At 42.8% G+C, this 16,531-nt stretch overlaps 1 protein-coding gene across 7 annotated transcripts in view; it reads left to right on the top strand.

Annotated features, from left to right (window-relative positions):
* The window catches only part of NFIB (nuclear factor I B), a 217,570-nt gene that overhangs the window by 40,561 nt on the left and 160,478 nt on the right, over positions 1 to 16,531 (top strand). The gene's annotated exons all lie outside the window — the stretch shown is intronic.

Here is a 16,531-nt window from a genome sequence, read left to right as displayed (position 1 = left end):
AGCACAAAGGCCTCAGTTAGATAACTATCCGTGGGCTTGAAAAGCTGCCAAGCAGATGTTGTTATTGGAGCTGGCCCAGGCGAGATTGGGCCAGGCAGATGCTCATGGGGAGGGGAGGAGGGAGGGGGGCAAAGGGGGAGGAGAAACAAGGGAGCCGAGGTTGCAGGGAGGAGGGGGAGGTTCTCCAGGACTCTGAAGTTGTCCTTGCCAGGTGAGGGACAGATTCTGTTGGGATGGGAGGTGTCTTGGTGGCTCATGAGTCCACAGTTACGACCTTTTGAAATGTCACAAACGAGGGTGGGATGGGCAAGGGGACCCTCTGCAAATCTCCACATGGGAGTGAGTCTGAGTGTTCCTCCTGCAGTCTGAGACTTCTGGTTTGCATTAGGACGGCTGTGTGCAATTTTGAAGGGCCTACGAGACCGCTTCATACCTATCCATGTATGTAATGGACGTGACATTTACCAGAACACACAGGTTTCTCCTTTATTGCTCTAAATTAGGTTGTGCAAACTTAAGACAAAATGTTGTTCTGTTTCCTGTCACCTTTCTGTATAACTTTTCTTTGCACATTACCTATTTCTTACTAAAATGTTGCAAAGTAACCACTTAGCGTTGAAAATTAAAATGGATCTTGAAGTCTGTCAGATATGTATGAGGTAAATGTGTGGAAGGTTTTATCTAACTGATCTTATTTTGCTTCTCTGCCTTGTGCGTGCATGCGTGTGTGTGTGTGTGTGTGTGTGCGCGCGCGCGTGTGCATGTGTGTGTGTCCTAAAGCTTTTAAAAACTCATCTCTCACTCCCTTTCACTAGATTAAATTCTGTAATCTCATTTTTCTTTGAGCTGATCTCAAGCCAATGGTCTGGGGATTTTATAGCCAAAGGATAATTTTTGATAATGGGCTATTAAAACACTTGCATGCCTACCCTGTCTTTCAAATTAGTGTGTGCAGATTGTCTTTCTGGGGGGAAAAGTCCTTCCCTTGGCAATAAGCAACTGATTATGCTGTAAGTAGCATAAAAGCTTCCTGGAAGGTTCGGACCAAGAGCACAGGTACATTTGAAATGACAAATAACATGGTGACTGCAGCACGAGCCGCAGTGCTGTCTAGGGTTTTTGTTTTCCTCAATAGAGGTAAAATCTCGTCCCTTCTTCAGGCAGGCATAATGTTTCAACAGCAGGGCCATCTAACAGTTCCCTTAGGGGTGAAAGTGGAGTGTCTTAACACAGTGGGGTGAGGTCACATGACTTTGTTGTTGTTTATAGTGTGCATATTAATGGTTAAAATGAATATCTCACAGGATGGAGGTCAGGGAGCACCTGTATAAATAATGAGCCTGCCCTCCAGAATATGTCAGATTAATCACATATGTGTAGCTTGCCACTTTATTTTATTCTATCCACTTAAGCTTCCTTTTCATTCCCTAGGGTGTTTTTGTTTTTTTGTTTTTGTTTTTGTTTTTGTTTCTAAAATTAAAGGAAAACTTCTAGGGCATAAGAAAGAAGTCTTATTTATTAGCACTTGGTTTTAGTGTGACTATGGCTTTGCTAGCATAAAAGTAAGGTCAGTATCTTGTAGTTAAGTAATGTATCTGACTCTATGTATTTAAAGAAAATTACATTTATGTGTTTGGTTATTTTTGGTGGGAGGAGGCACCATGGTGTATATGTGGATGTCAGAAAATAACTTGAGGTTGGTTCTTTCCTTCTACCATGTCAGTCCCAGGAATCAAACTCAGATCTTCAGACTTGGTTCGAGATATCTCCCTGGCCCTGATTCTATGTCTTAATATTTTCTTTTTTACACAAAGCTTGTGCTTACAGACATATGTGATGTGAACACACTGCTCATGAAACTCACGTTATGTTGAAGAGTTGTCATGAGAGCTTTTCTTTTTCACTGTAAAGTTAGGTTTTGCTATCATGTGTGCAGATGGTGAGAGCACACATGTGTCAATGCCGTTCTCTCAGCCTGGGTTTTTGTTGCTCCACAGCCTGACAGATGTATCTGGTGAGTGCCCTCTTTATTATTGGTAGTACTTTAGGAAAAGCTGTTCTAATTTGGCAACTGAATCTTGCTGGGGAGCAGTTCTGAAAGTAATGAGGAGATGCCGCAAGGATAGTTCAGACCCCCGGGCTTAAAGGCAGAAAATGTCTCCAGAGAGGAGACTTTGATGTGCTGTAATATTTAATATATTTTATGTTATATGCAGGCTTCAGAAAATTTCTGATTTTTTAAATTGGCAAATGCTGATTAAAATTGTTTTGAAATATGCATGGAGTCAGTGCTAGTATATGTGGTGTCAGATCTGAAAGTAAAGGTTAAGTCAAATAGGCAGCACATGTAAATATTTTTAATGATGAAGCATCTTGCCACGTGACTCATCATTGGAGAATATTGAAGCACAAGTTGTAGTTGTTGTTTTTTAAAATAAGGACAGCAGACAACAGTTGTTAACATATCAGGGTAGAAATTTATACTTTATGTAGCCAGTAATTTTACTCTACATTGGCCTTCTTATATTTATTTTAAAGTCATTGGTGTTTTGCCTGTACACGAGACTGTCAGATTCCTTGGAACTGGAGTTGCAGACAGTTGTGAACTTGGGTTCTCTGGAAGAGCAGCTAGTGCTCTTCACTGCTGAGCGATCTTTCCAGCCCTTTACTTCAGTCTTCAGCTGGACAAATGTGAAATCCAACGAAGCAGCCTTACTTCTTTATTGTTTATAACTTTCTAGCTTTTTAATTCAACATTTGCTTAGTGCCCACCGCATAATTAGGACTGCAGTAAAGGTTGGAGAAATACAAAGAGTGATAAAGTGTAGGTACCTGTTCTCAAATAGTTTATAATGTAATCTGGCAATAAAAACAGGTGCATAAAACTAACCATCTAACTCACATGGAACAGATGGCAGATGGTGCCATACCCATGGGTAGGAGGCTCTATTGGAGTGGAGAGGAAGCAATTCAGTTGGGCACAAGAATATGAAAAGGTTCCTGACTCAAGGAATCTCATGTAAGATGTGACAAAGCGGTGAGACACTGCTATCCTATAGGCTAAAGCGAACACAGAGGTAAGTTACTAGGAGGAGCGTCCCTCATCAGGGCTTGGGATCTGAATGGTTATAGACACCATGAATAGATTTTAGTTGTTTTGGAAGAAGTGGGGGGAGAGTTGTGCAAGCCCATGCAGAAAGATTAGGGTCGCTGAGGGCTTCCACCCCAACCAAGTAATTTCTAAAACGTGGCTTTTGTCTCCCATAGCAGACAAAGCCGAGAGCAAAATGCAGGATAGATCGAAAAGGAGAAATTGGAATCAATAAAGTTTGAAACCAGGCTCTGTCATTTTCATGCAAATTTTTCATAGCTATCTTCTTTCTTTATAAATATATGTATTTATTAATTTGTTTGGTAAAGACATTTTAATTGAGCACCTATTATGTGATAGTAATGCTTCCAAAGGATTTATACTCAGTACTGCACAAGACAGATGCCCCTGTCTGCTTTAGGGGCACTTTCTACTGGGGCAACAAAATGAATCACATCAACAAATTCATAAATGAGCCATTTTAATGTGGTAACTGCTGAGCATAAGCAGTGGTGTGGGTTGAGTTGGAGCTCAAGTTGGGGGATTTTAGTGACCCCAAGCCTTCTGCAAAGCCTTTTGGAGTAAGTGACTTCCGGCAATGTGAGAAGTGACCTACCATGACAATGCTTTTGGTAGTAATCTGTGACACAGTAGAGTAGTGTTTTCATTGAGGGTCCCTGTAGGCAATTATACTTGCAGGGGGCCATGCAGGGACAGGTCTCCTTTTTTTTTCTATCAGAAAATTACATAGGAGAAGCCCTTCCCATGCCACCTAGCAGACTGCCCCTTTGTCCCTGTGGGCAGGCGTCACTGTAGAGGGTATGTTGAAGGGACATGTCCCTTGTAAAAGAGTTACATGAGAAGTCCTTGCTTATTTTACAGAATCTAGATCTTCCTCTTGTGTTGTTTTAATATCCCTTATTCAACTCCCTGCAATCAATTTCTCTGAAGCAAAGCTTCCAGGAAACAGATTTGCCATTTCTGATAAGTTGGCATGCTTCTATTCTACAATTGATTCCCATAACGAGGACTGTGTAACCAGCCTAGATTTCTTCTTTTGCTTGTGTGCTAGGAAGCTCAGATCCGAACATTTGTGACCAGTGATCTGCTTTCCTCTCTATCCAATTAATAGAAATTTCTGCATCGTTCTACCTTTACTGCTTGTATTTTCATTTCATTTTATATTATTGGATAATTGCTGTCTTTGACAGGATGCAACATCGCGTTGTTGTTTGTCAGAATCAGTTGATCCATCAGCTCTCCAATTTGAGGCTCAGGGTTTGACTGACAGCAGCAGTCACAGTGCAGATTCTGGTGATACTTAGGAAACAGAATTTGCCCGATGAGTGACCAGGACCTCCAAAGACAGAAAAGTGACAGGAGCTACAGCACAGGGTGGACACTGAAGCTGCTCATAAAAGAGGGAGTACTGGGGAGGAGTAGATATGAGGGAAAGATGATGGATGGCAGGTTTTCAGGGGATCCTTGACTGCTCTACTGAAGTAACTAAGTAGTCACTTAAAAAAAAAACAAAAAACATGAGTTCAAGGGACACATTATGATTATGAGTGCAGAACTGAAGGATACAGAAGACTTGGGGGTGTGTCTGGTGAACTTTCATTCGTGTGTACAGTTGGTGACTGTGGGGGACAGATCCCCACCTGTCTGTTCAGCGTGGCTGTATCCCTCTCATCATCCTTTGACTGGTTCTGATTCATCCTTCTGGAAGCTCTTTCTCCCACTCTGGCTAGGTGGGCTTTGCCTCCTTCAGGCTCATGCAGAGCTTTATCATTGACTTCTCCCAGAGTGCTAAGAGTGCCTGCTTCTAAGGGAGCCTCCTTTTGTACTGCAGTGTGGACTCACCGAATGAAGCATCTGCATGTCTTGAGCACTCTTCAGTCCTTAAGTTCAGTTCATGTTTGTTGCATGATTAAATAAACTAGGATCCAGACTATAAGCAAGAGAACGCTGTACCAAAGATGTCAGGGCAAGATGGATGGATAGCCTCATAAGAGGGGCGTTTAACTCCATGGTCTTCGACTTGAGGTTGGTGGCTTACATGGCAGAAAAGATTTCATCAGAGCTTGAGAGAATGGAAGTGTAGGAGCAAGGACTGGCACAGTGGATGTCTATCTGAGGTCCCTTTTCTTGGCTTTTAGGTGGCAGGGTCCTTCCTGTGTGTGCAAGGGGTGAGGAGGTGGATGTGGCAAGCAAGCTCTTTGGTATCTCTTAGGGGAACACTAGCCCTGTGATATTGCCTCTGCTCTTATGACCTTCATCACCTCCCGAGAGGCCCTGTTTCTGAATACAAAGGCTTTGTTCTACCTGTACTGGGGCTGGGATTCAACATGTCAATTTGAGGAGGAAACAAATGTTTATTGCATCATACAGATCTTCATAGCTCAATTATAATCCGTAATCTGCAGTGGGAGGTTTCCACCTTTGCCCTGAATCTTGGTGCAGGGGTCGTTCGTTCTCCAATACAAGCGTGCCTCACCTGAGTCAGCGCTCTCTAACATGATGGCTCATTGACTTTATTCTCTCCACAGACTTGCAGGGGACTCTCATGTCTTCCACTCATCTGTCTGTCTGTCTACTCTTGAGACATTGTTGATCCTAACTGGATATTCTCAGGCTACTGTTTGGAAATAGATTTGCTAAATAGGAGGATTCCAGGCATAGCAACGTGTTAGACGACAGGGCGGACCCTGCTTTTTAAAGTTGATGAGAGCATCCTCTGCGTGGGTGCCCAAGGTGTGGTATGACCCTGGCCAGCCCGTGTGCAGGAGGGAGATTACATTTCTTTTTCAGCATTCTTAATGGCCTGACTAGTCAAAAATTCATATCTTTCAGAATGTTTGAAATTGTTTCCCGTTCTACATTTTAGAATTATGGTCTGTTGAAAATTAGAACAGATCCAAGAAAGAGTATGAAATTAATGTAGGAAAGGGCGGGGCTCAGCAGAGACCTTGAAGGATTAATGCAAATGTTTCTTGCCTTGTATCCCAGGCATTCCACAGATACTTGTAAACTTAACTCTGATTATTTCCCTTCCCTAAAGAAAGGACAGGAAGGTGTTTCCTTTTCCCTCTAAATGCTCTTTATGCAGACAGCGTGCGCTCTTCTCATGTGTGTTTTCTGCTCTATCTTCCTTCAGTTTCTTTCTGCCTAGAAATGTATTGTTTATTTTTATTCATTTATTGTTTATTACACATTGTTTGTTGATGTGTACTTTTGATTTAAAAACCACAAATGACCCATTGAAGAACTTGCCTTCCTTAGACTTAAGACTGGCTGGCAGTTAGGCTGGCGGGAACGTGTGTAGGGCCACCTATCCAGGAATAGAGAAGAGGAAAAAACAACATTTGACTTTTTGAAACTTAATACATATCTGGTATTGGTGAGAATATGGGTTTGCTTTTGTCTTTTGGTTAATTTTAAGTGGTCATTTCTACATTTCTATAATGTGGAGTGGAAATCAGTTCCCCTAAGGCCGGAAGTCTCGGCTGCAGGCAAAACCTTTGAAGTTTGTCTCCTTTCTTCCTTTGTACATCAGAATAAATCAAAACAAAACTCTAATCCCTTTATTATATTTGACAACCATGGAAGGTTTCTACACTGTGTCAGTAAAATCAGTTTTTCTCACTTGAGCTGGGGGTTTTTAAGGCTGCTTTTCCATTTTCCTGCCTGTTTTAAGATGCACACACTGGCTAGCAGCAGGTTATGCAGAAGGCCTGACAATGAGAGTTAAACCATTGTCCAACCCTGGGACAAACTGTAGAAGATACCACACACTTGGAGAAGGCACTTGAAGATACAGTACACTTGCACTTCCTCTGTCTGGGCCTCAGTTTCCCTGTTGTTCACGAATTCTCCAGTTAGGAGCTTGTCTTTTTATGTTCACAGTTGTCGTCTGCGATGCAGTTACTTGGGCGGCGTTTCCCACAGCAGGCCTGAGGAGTCTCGGTAGCAAACCTCAGGTCTTCATGTAGTTTCTAGAGTTTAGATCCATGTTGCCAACAGGTTTGAGGCCTTTAGGGACAATACTCTATTTTTCCTGTTTTACCGTCATATTTTTTAATCAATTTATGCTAGATGCTAGAATAGTTTTAACACACTCTTTTTCCATAGACAAATACGTACAGAACGGCTGGCTTTGAAAAATAAAAGTGCAGCCGGGCATAGTGGCACATGCCTGCCTTTAATCCCGGCACTCAGGAGGCAGAGGCAGGCAGATCTGGATCTCTTGAGTTCGAGGCTAGCCTGGTCTACAGAGTGAGTCCAGGATAGCCAGGGAGGTTACACAGAAAAACCCTGTCTCAAAAAACCAAAACCAAAACCAAAACCAATACCAAAAAAAAAAAAAAAAAAAAAAAAGCATTTATTTTGTTAGACAAATGAAAGAATGCTGGGAGTGGAAAGTTCTGGAGGAGTTTCTTCTTTATGCGCCTTGAGCCCCTTCTTCATGAACAGCCAGATTCAAAGCCTCTTGAGACAGAACCTTTCAGCATTTAGGAGGCCACACTGTAGACGGGCACACTGTAGTCATTCATCAGAAAACACCACCTCGTTCAGCATAGCTTGTCGTAGAGGCTGTATGAATAGCAAAATGGTGTTGTGGGCTAAGCTACAGCAACCCTTTCCTTTTGAAGGGAGTAAGCCAGATGTTTAAACACTGTGGCAGGATATGTAGATGTCGCAGGATTTGGAGACATGGGGGAAGAAATCCTGTCTACACCACCAGTGTTTAGCAGTTTCAGACCCCTGACCTAGACATAGTTTAAACAGATGTTTAGTTCAGGCCTTTATGTTAATGGTGAATAATAATAATAATAATAATAATAATAATAATAATAATAATAATAATAATAATAATAATAATAATGTCGTCTTTGGAAATGGCTCCTTCGAAAAGGATGCATTTCTCTTTTCTTTAACTAGAAAATGAACCTTTAATAGTTCAAAGGTTCTACTTTTGTCCTGAAACTCTTAGGTGCTGCAGGATCCAGACAGTGGAACAGTCTCCTCCCCTCTCATGACTGTTGAGGCACATGGTGCACAAGGCTTTTCTTTCCTCCCAGGAGGTGAAATTGAGAGGTGCAGCATTAGCAGAGCTTCCCAAGGAGGACAGGACCTTACAACCCCCCAGAGATTCTGAGCCAGCACCTAGTCTGCAAGCTCTCTACCTTGCCATGCCTCCAGGCCAGCCCTGCCCTTCCACTCCTGCTGGCCTCACCCCCATCCTGACTGGCTCCTTCCCCCAGATAATCCCTTCCAACCAGTTCCCTGCTGTGAGGAGTCCTGTCCAGGATGGGGGATCATTTCAGCGAGCCACTTTATGGGAACGTTTGTTTCATATCTGAGATGCTTTTGTGTGCGTTTGCTCTGCTTTGACTTGTACAGGGAGAAAGAAAGTAGTTTTTTACTGGAGGCAAAACAGCCACCTGTGAAAACTAATTGCGTAGGTAGAGGTTTGATGGTATCTCTGGGAGGCATCCAGCAGGAAGAAAGTAAATGTTCTTAATCTACGAGGAAATCACCTGTATGCCAAACTGACCCTCTTCATCAAAGCAGGGACTGAAATATGCCATCAAGCATATGGCGCCCAGATTTAGGTGGGGAGGTGGGGAGGGTGGCCAGGGGGAGGAGTCATGGAGAAGGCAGATGCAGTCTATTTTCGTGAACTGCATTGATAAGTGGGGGTGGGGGTGAGGGAAGTCAACATGGTAGACTCTCCACCGCCCATTATGGGCAGAGTTATGATATGACTGGTGAGTACTTTGGAGCCGAAGTGTGAGACGGCTCTGTTTGAGTTCCTTGTTTCTCTCCCTTCAGTGCCTTGAAAGCTTTTTTTCCTTCTCTAGTGCTGCTGATCTGTGGTCCTCAAATTTGTTCCTTAATCCTACTGTTCTCCTGTACCAACTGTTTACAGCGAAAGGGCCAAACTACCTTCAGTGCTGATTCAGGCGCCTAAAGCCACTGCCTGTGAAACCCTGGGTCGGACTGACTGTCACATAGTTTGACAGCTGACGCATTCCGCAGCCAGTGTGGTTGTTCTCTTGACAGGGTCTGGTCTGTCCTGAAAGGCTCTACGCCTTGTTGTCCTAAGTGTGCGATGGCTGTGGCCTTGGCATGAGACGAGCTGGACAAACATACCATCATGTTTTGTTCATTCTTCAGCCGCAAGCGACTGAAAGTGCAGATCTGCCTGCAACTGGCTTTCCATGCGGCTGCCCTCTATGGGAGAGCAACACTATAAAGACAGACAATTTTCTATTATATAAAACACGATGAAGCTTTTTTTTAGGAAAAGTTAGATGATCCTTAGAGGAGCCCAATAAAAAAATATAAATCTTTAGAAAGAGACAAAGTAGTTTTCCCAAAACTTCATAAACGGAAAAAAAAAAAAAAAAAAAAAAAGACATGAACTAAGATGGCATTTACATGGTTTAAAAAAAATAAAGCAATTTTTCTTGGGATGCTTTGGGTATATGTTTTATGGTTCTTGGTGATTGTATGCCAAGTGCTCTTATCCTCAGGTGGGGCCTCAGTGCATTTGCATGGATGCTGATCTGTCCCAGGGAACTGGGATTAAGGAAACCAGAGGGCTCCCTCAGAGTTTCCTGGGAGCCTCGTTTTGGAAAGAAGCTGGATCTCTGTCTCTGAAGCCCAGGAATCTCCCTGATCTCAATGCCTCATCTCCGTGTATGAGCTGGTTTGTGTCCCCTGCTCTGTGACAGAAGTCCTGGAGATGCGCATGGCTGCTCTCGGAGGCCCACACCACAGTTCTTGCCCCCCTGCAGCATTTCCTACCTGGAAAGTCTGAGTTACTCGTCCTAACCCTGAAAACATTGCCCCTTCCCTAATGAACACCCAGTGTCAGACAGCCTGATGCTAGCAGCCGTTTCCCTGATAGAGCAGCTGTGAGATGGTAGGGGATCTGAATGGCCGTTCCCCGTCATGGTGCCTTTGCTGCCACTGAACTCAAGTTCGTAAATGAGTCATCTAAGAGTTCTCTTATGTTTACTGTGTCCATAAATGAGCACTCAAGACGCTTGACAACAACAATAACCGTAGTCACTGAAAACATAAGTGGTGTGTCGGGGGTGGGGAGAGACTCTACTCTGTCCAGACAGTTTAGTAAATTGCATTATTTAAGCAAAACCTAGTTATGGGAGAGGCTGATATAATGCTCTGAGGAAACCTCCTGGCTTAAAAAGAACCACATCTTTAGCACTATAATAAGGAATTCCGCCTATTTGTGTCCAATTCAAAAGATAAACTGTAGCAGGCTCGCTGTTTACCTCATCGCTGCAATTAGCTGTTATTAAAAGAGTTTTGAGATTTTTCTTACTTGTTCATTCTATACCGTGGAACTAGGCTGTAGGGATGCTGGTGCTGGGAGTGCAGTCTGATACCCAGCTTCTAGAAGGACTCCTTTCCTGTTCCTCTGCAGCTGTGTGGCAGCTGGGGCAAGGCCCCGCTGGACTGTGTTCAGAACGCTACTCACTTCTATATATGCATTAATATTATCGGTAACTTTGTACCTGCTGCCATTTTATAAGTGAGGGGTTCGGGGCCCCATGTTACAGGCTTTCCAGGGGCCAAACAGTGTGTACGTGTCAAATTCAGGTGTGGAAGCAAAGCAGTCTGGTTTTAGAGCTGTTAGTTCCAAATCATAGTCAATTCTGCTTGGCGTCTAAGGTGAAGAACTGTTGATCGTGTGGGTCCTTCCTCCAGGATGTTCCTCCACATCAAGGCAGCTTGACTCTCACCTCTGCCCACTTCTAGGGAGATGGAGTATGGTGTCATCAGAATCGCAGACACGACGAGTCCAATCCAGGTAAAGGCACACAAACTCAGTTCCTGAAAGACAGGGTTTGGGAAGTAGATGGCTTGAGGACATTGCAGTCTGGTTTTACAGGCTGCCTCTGGGAGCCGTGCCCTGTTGGATGGAGCTCTCCTGGCTCCCTTTTCAGCTCATCCGCTGATCTTGCCCCCTTAGGTCCACTTTTATGAGCTTATGATGATTAAGTATTTGTAATTCTTACCATTCTGTGACTGCCAAACAAGCTAGCATTTCTAAGCACTTTTTACTGTCCGATATTTTCACTGTCCTTCTGGAAGTCAGTGGTTTAGAGGCAGAAATATGAGAAATGTACTCTAGTTTTTCCTCTGTGTATCAGTTCTTCTTGCTCTGATTTTTTCTTCTATCACTTTTCCATATATGTTTTCATTGCAATGTAGAACAATAAAAATGGTTTTGAGGACTACAGGTAACAGGTTCTTTATTTATTTATTTATTTATTTATTTATTTATTTTAAGGGGAAAAAACCCTATATAGTGGCAATGTCTTGGGAAACAATTTGCTTCTAAATATTCAGTGAGTGACAAGTGAATAATTTTTTGACCCCTCTTTCCCCATTTGAAACTGCATTTAGAAGTGGAATTAAGTAATATGAATAAATTAATAAAAAAAAGAAGTGGAATTAAAACTGAAAAAAAATTTAAGAAAAAAATACAATTAAGAAGTACTTTGCTTTCAAATCCAGCTGTGCTGGAGTTTTTGTTGGTTTTATATGTGAGTATTGAGAGGGCGTGGCCTCTGGGGAAAGGAGTTGAGAGTGAGTTGTTTTGGTAAACTGTTTTTGCATAGAGTTTGATTTTTTTTACCTTTACAGCTGCCTGTGAAGGCAGGTGCTCTTGGTAGCGTCAGCTTACATGAGGATGAAGTAAAGAGGCCTCCTGGTCAGAGAAGTCATGTGTGGTGGCCATGAGCTAGACCCTGGCATTCCAGAATGTAAGTGTTTTCTGTACCACGTTAAAATAACAAGGTAGGAGAAAATAAGTTGTTCCTGGAATCTGGGGCTAGTTTCAATGACAGAGTTGAGTTAGCTATTTCAGAGAGTCACTCAGAACTCTGTTTGACCATTGTTCATAAATGAGACCCCCAGAACCAGCTGAGTGTCCCTCAGCTCACAGCAGGGCTGCCCAGTAAACTGCTAGACTGTCCACAAGAAATTTATAACAACGGGGTGAAAGGCTACATCCCAACTGTTCTGGTGTCAAAAGTGAACCTTGGTTTTTGTTGTCTTTTTAAAGGCTCTTAGGAGGGTTAGCCTGTCACCACTTAGTAAGCACTTGGTAACAACCGGACCATGTGCAAGTGTTAATATTAGGGACATCATGTCTGATGCTTATAGCAGGCTGTACCTGGCCATCAGTATGTCTGGAACCTTTATTTTATGCTTAGTTAATAGGTCACTGATCACATTTCTTTTATATTTTATTTTTTATTTTTTTGGCTTTTCAAAACAGGGTTTCTTTGTGTAGTCTTGGCTGTCCTAGACTCACTTTGTAGACCAAGCTGGCCTTGAACTCAACAGCAATCCACTTGGCTCTGCCTCCCGAGTGCTGGGATTAAAGGCGTGCCCCACCACACCCGACGATCACATTTCTTTTTAATGAGGACTGTAAAACAAGATAATGTCAGATGCTCAATGTCACTAGTGTATATTATAATAGAGAATTGAAGTCAATTGAGACTGATCTTTCTTATTAAAGAAATACCATTAATTTGCAGGAGACCAAATGCTGAGGAAAGTCCACAGCATTTCCTACACTTTAATAAAAAGTATTCAAGCTTTGGCTCCTTGGGTTCTGTTAAGTTAACTTTGGTTTGAAATTTGGAGTCATCGTTAGTACTCTCTTTTATAAACAAATGCTTTGTCTAAAGTACACTGAAGAGTAAAAAAAAATTGTTGTTGTGTGCCCCTTTAGCTCCTGTTTGCTAGCATGCATATTTATATATATTCACAAGACTCCTAAGCATACTGTATTAAAAAAATAAATTTTGTTCACATTATTTGTCTTTAGTGAGGCATTGTTAAGCATGCTGTAATGAAATTATTTATCTTGGGGCTCTGTATATTATCGCAAATGCTAAGATAGCAGATGAGCTTTCAGTTGCTGGAGGGGCTTCTGAGTGCTTTGAGAAGTAATACACAGGAGAACTATGAAATAAATTAGCCTCATGGGTTCATGTCGAATCATCAAATGGCCATGGAGTGCAAGCCCGGTGAGGGCATGCGGGGGAAGTCAGCAAAGTGATGCAGGGCCATGGAGTGCAAGCCCGGTGAGGGCATGTGGGGGAAGTCAGCAAAGTGATGCAGGGCCATGGAGTGCAAGCCCGGTGAGGGCATGCGAGGGAAGTCAGCAAAGTGATGCAGGGCCATGGAGTGCAAGCCCGGTGAGGGCATGCGGGGGAAGTCAGCAAAGTGATGCAGGGCCATGGAGTGCAAGCCCGGTGAGGGCATGCGGGGGAAGTCAGCAAAGTGATGCAGGGCCAGGTCAGGTTGGCCTTTAAGAAGAGGGCAAGCATTAAGTTTTGAGGTACAGTGATGGACACTGGAGGACCTTATACCTGGTTTAGGGGAGAAGAGTTGTCTTAAACCTCCTCTAAGAGATGGTTGTGCCATTGTGAGCGATGCTTTCATTTCAGGGAAACAACGTAAGCAAAAGTCAAAGGACAAGGAGCTCCACACTAGCCAGTGTGGCCGGAAAAAAGCACAGATGTGGAGGTGAACACTCAGTTGGAAGAATTTGGGGAAATTGGCTAATGCTACCTTGTAGAGAACCCTGTGTGCTGCTGGGAGAGATCTGTACTCCTCCATGAGTTCTGTGAAGAGCCGAGGGCAGTTCCCACTCTCTGACCATTTCTTAAAGGAGATTAGCCATCAGCTTGCCTTGTGCGTTATCTCCTCACGGTCAAAGGGTCAGCATCTCCATTGCAAATCCTCCTGCTCTGTATTTCAGCTTCTTACCCTATTCAGAAATGAACCTCAATGTTTTCTTGCAGCGCATTTCCAGCATTTCTTGAAACAACCACCCTGAGAACTGTCAAATTATCCAGCTATTATCTAATTGGTGACAGTGTCTTAGTCCCTTTGCACCAAAGGACTGGCATCCTGCAAGCTTCTTTCTTTCAGACATTTGGTAGATCATCGCAGATGTTATGCTAGTGGTAAAATATGGTACATCTAAGGAGGAAATAAAAGGCCAGGACAAAAGATAAGTTGAATAGTCAAAGATGAGTTATCACCAATAGGAAGAACAAACTATAGCACCTGATTAGACTAAATAACAGTGATGACTTTGGCTTTGTGGTTCTTGTGAATCTGTTTAAACTTTTTCTTAAATGTAATGAATGAAAATTATGAAGCATTGATTTAAAAAAATACAGCTTTCTTTCGGTGTGCTTTTATAGAACTCACCTTTCTTCCTACCTTGTGCTTTGGTTGATTCCTCCTTCCTGAGCCCCCTCCCCCCTTTCCAGTCTTTTCTTACTTTGCAAATTTCTTGACAGTGACATCTTATACCAGTTTACGTGATTTTTTTTTAATGCAGGCGGCAGTTAGTTACAAGTGCAATCCCTTTTAGCAAGAAGGTAAAAAAAAAAAAAAGGCAGGACTCATATGGTAGAAGGAGAGAATTGGCTCCCCCAAGCTGTCTGCTGACCTTCGTGTTCACCAGCCCACACTGCACATAATAAAACATGCAGCTAAAAATTAAAAAAAAAAAAAAGAAAAAGAAAAAAGAAAATTGCAGATATCTGAGAGCAGTGTTGAGGGCTTCTAGAACATTGAGCCAGACGCTCAGGATATGGGCTGTGGTGATCTCTAGCGATGCCAGCCTCTTGTAGTCTCTAATGTTTATGTTTCTCCAAGGAGAAGAAAGATTAGAAAGTAACTCTTATTTTTAATTCTCTGCACTCTGTGTTAGGGAGTGAAATAATTTCTCTCACTGAGAGATAAGGATTAGCACAGTTTTTAAAAACCACCAGTTTTAAAAACAGAGTTGTATACAACCTTGTAAAGCATGTAGCAACGGATTAATATCCTGATAAATGTAAAAGACAGCTGCCATCTTGCTCCCTTGCAAAGACTGTGGGTATATGCTGATGCAGGGGACCGAATCCCACAGAATTCATATGGCCCCCTGTGAGTTCTCTAGTGATGCAACAGAAATGAAAGTCCAGGCCTGCTTCTGTTTGTTTTCCTAACCAGCTTGGTGTTTGCCAAAGTTGGACCTGTGTGTTTTGCTCTTTTAACTATACCCTTCCAGTGCCTTAGTGTAGTTCCTGGTTTTCTGGGCAGACTTTGTGTCCTGGATGCCTGGGCAGGACTTGGGTCTCTGGAACAGACACACTGGGATTAGCTGCTCTCCCCCAAGAGTCCCTGGACCCTGGGGTCATGGAAAGAACAGCACCCTAGTGTCTGTGACCTCTCCTAGTGAAGTGCCCGCACAGCTCACTGATAGCACTCCAGCAGCCTGCCTGACTGGTTATTCTGGTCAGGAGAAAATAGCACTGACATCATGTGATCCTGGCAAAGTAAACCACATTGGAACTTAGCCTTTGAATACCCAAGGGGCTGGCAGCAATCTCAGGGGTTGGCTGGGAGCCCCATTGAGTTCACTAGTAATCAGTTGACTGCTGAGCTGGACAAGCTGCCCCAGTTTTTCTGACAAGCTCTGGCTAAAAGAATGATGGGCAGTCTGCCATTAGGATTTTTTAGCAGAGTTGCTAATGATTAACTCTTTAGCTACTGTACATACATCATGTCTTTAGTTATGTGTTGGCATGCAATTAGATAAAACTTTGGAGAGAAGATTCTAATTCCTCATGCAGTTGCTGCACCAGGAATTTCTCTCTTGCACAACATACACCCAACGGCAAGGGGAAAAAAAGCTGTAGAGCCTTTATATGCGTATTTAAAAGGAATGCAAGTAGACTGGTTTTCCTTGAAGTTTCTAGTTTGTTGCTTTTAAACAGAATGCTATAATCTTTAATCATATTGAATGTCAGGTAGCATACCTCAGGCATACCTAGGAAATAGACATCGTCTACAAGAAACTTTGGAAAACTGGACATTTAATATTTAATCATGATTTTATAAACATATTCATATTCCTTCTTCCAAATCCTGTAATAATCAGCTTTTTACCAGGGAGAAAGGAGATTCCTTTGTAACTTTTATTTTTTGCACTACATGCTTCAAATAAAGTCCAGTTCCCAGGGTTGCATGCTTTGCATGGCATACTCCAGCAAGTGTGGCATGCTCACTCTTGCATTTGGTAGGAAGTTTTTCTAAGACACGATTTTCAACAGAAGATCTTACAGATGACTGGCACCACTCTCCTGTAGTAGTGCTCCATTAGGAGATGTAGTGCCAGACTACACAGGGCATGGTGCCTATGGGTTTCAGAGTCCTTTTTTCCGAGAATATGGCAAAGCCCAACAGTGACTAAATAGCGTCAGCACTGACATGACACCTGCATAGTTTCTTCACTAATCTAACATTTTTAATTGTATAACAACCCACTGAAGCTTCCGGGAAAAATGCTGCCTTTGGCTTATTCTAATGCTCCTAATTTCCCTC

The sequence above is a fragment of the Acomys minous genome (assembly GCF_964271855.1).
Source record: "Acomys minous genome assembly, chromosome: 1".
Lineage (NCBI taxonomy): Eukaryota > Metazoa > Chordata > Mammalia > Rodentia > Muridae > Acomys > Acomys minous.
Note: the sequence above shows the minus strand (reverse complement) of the source record. Positions and strands in the feature narration are given on the sequence as shown.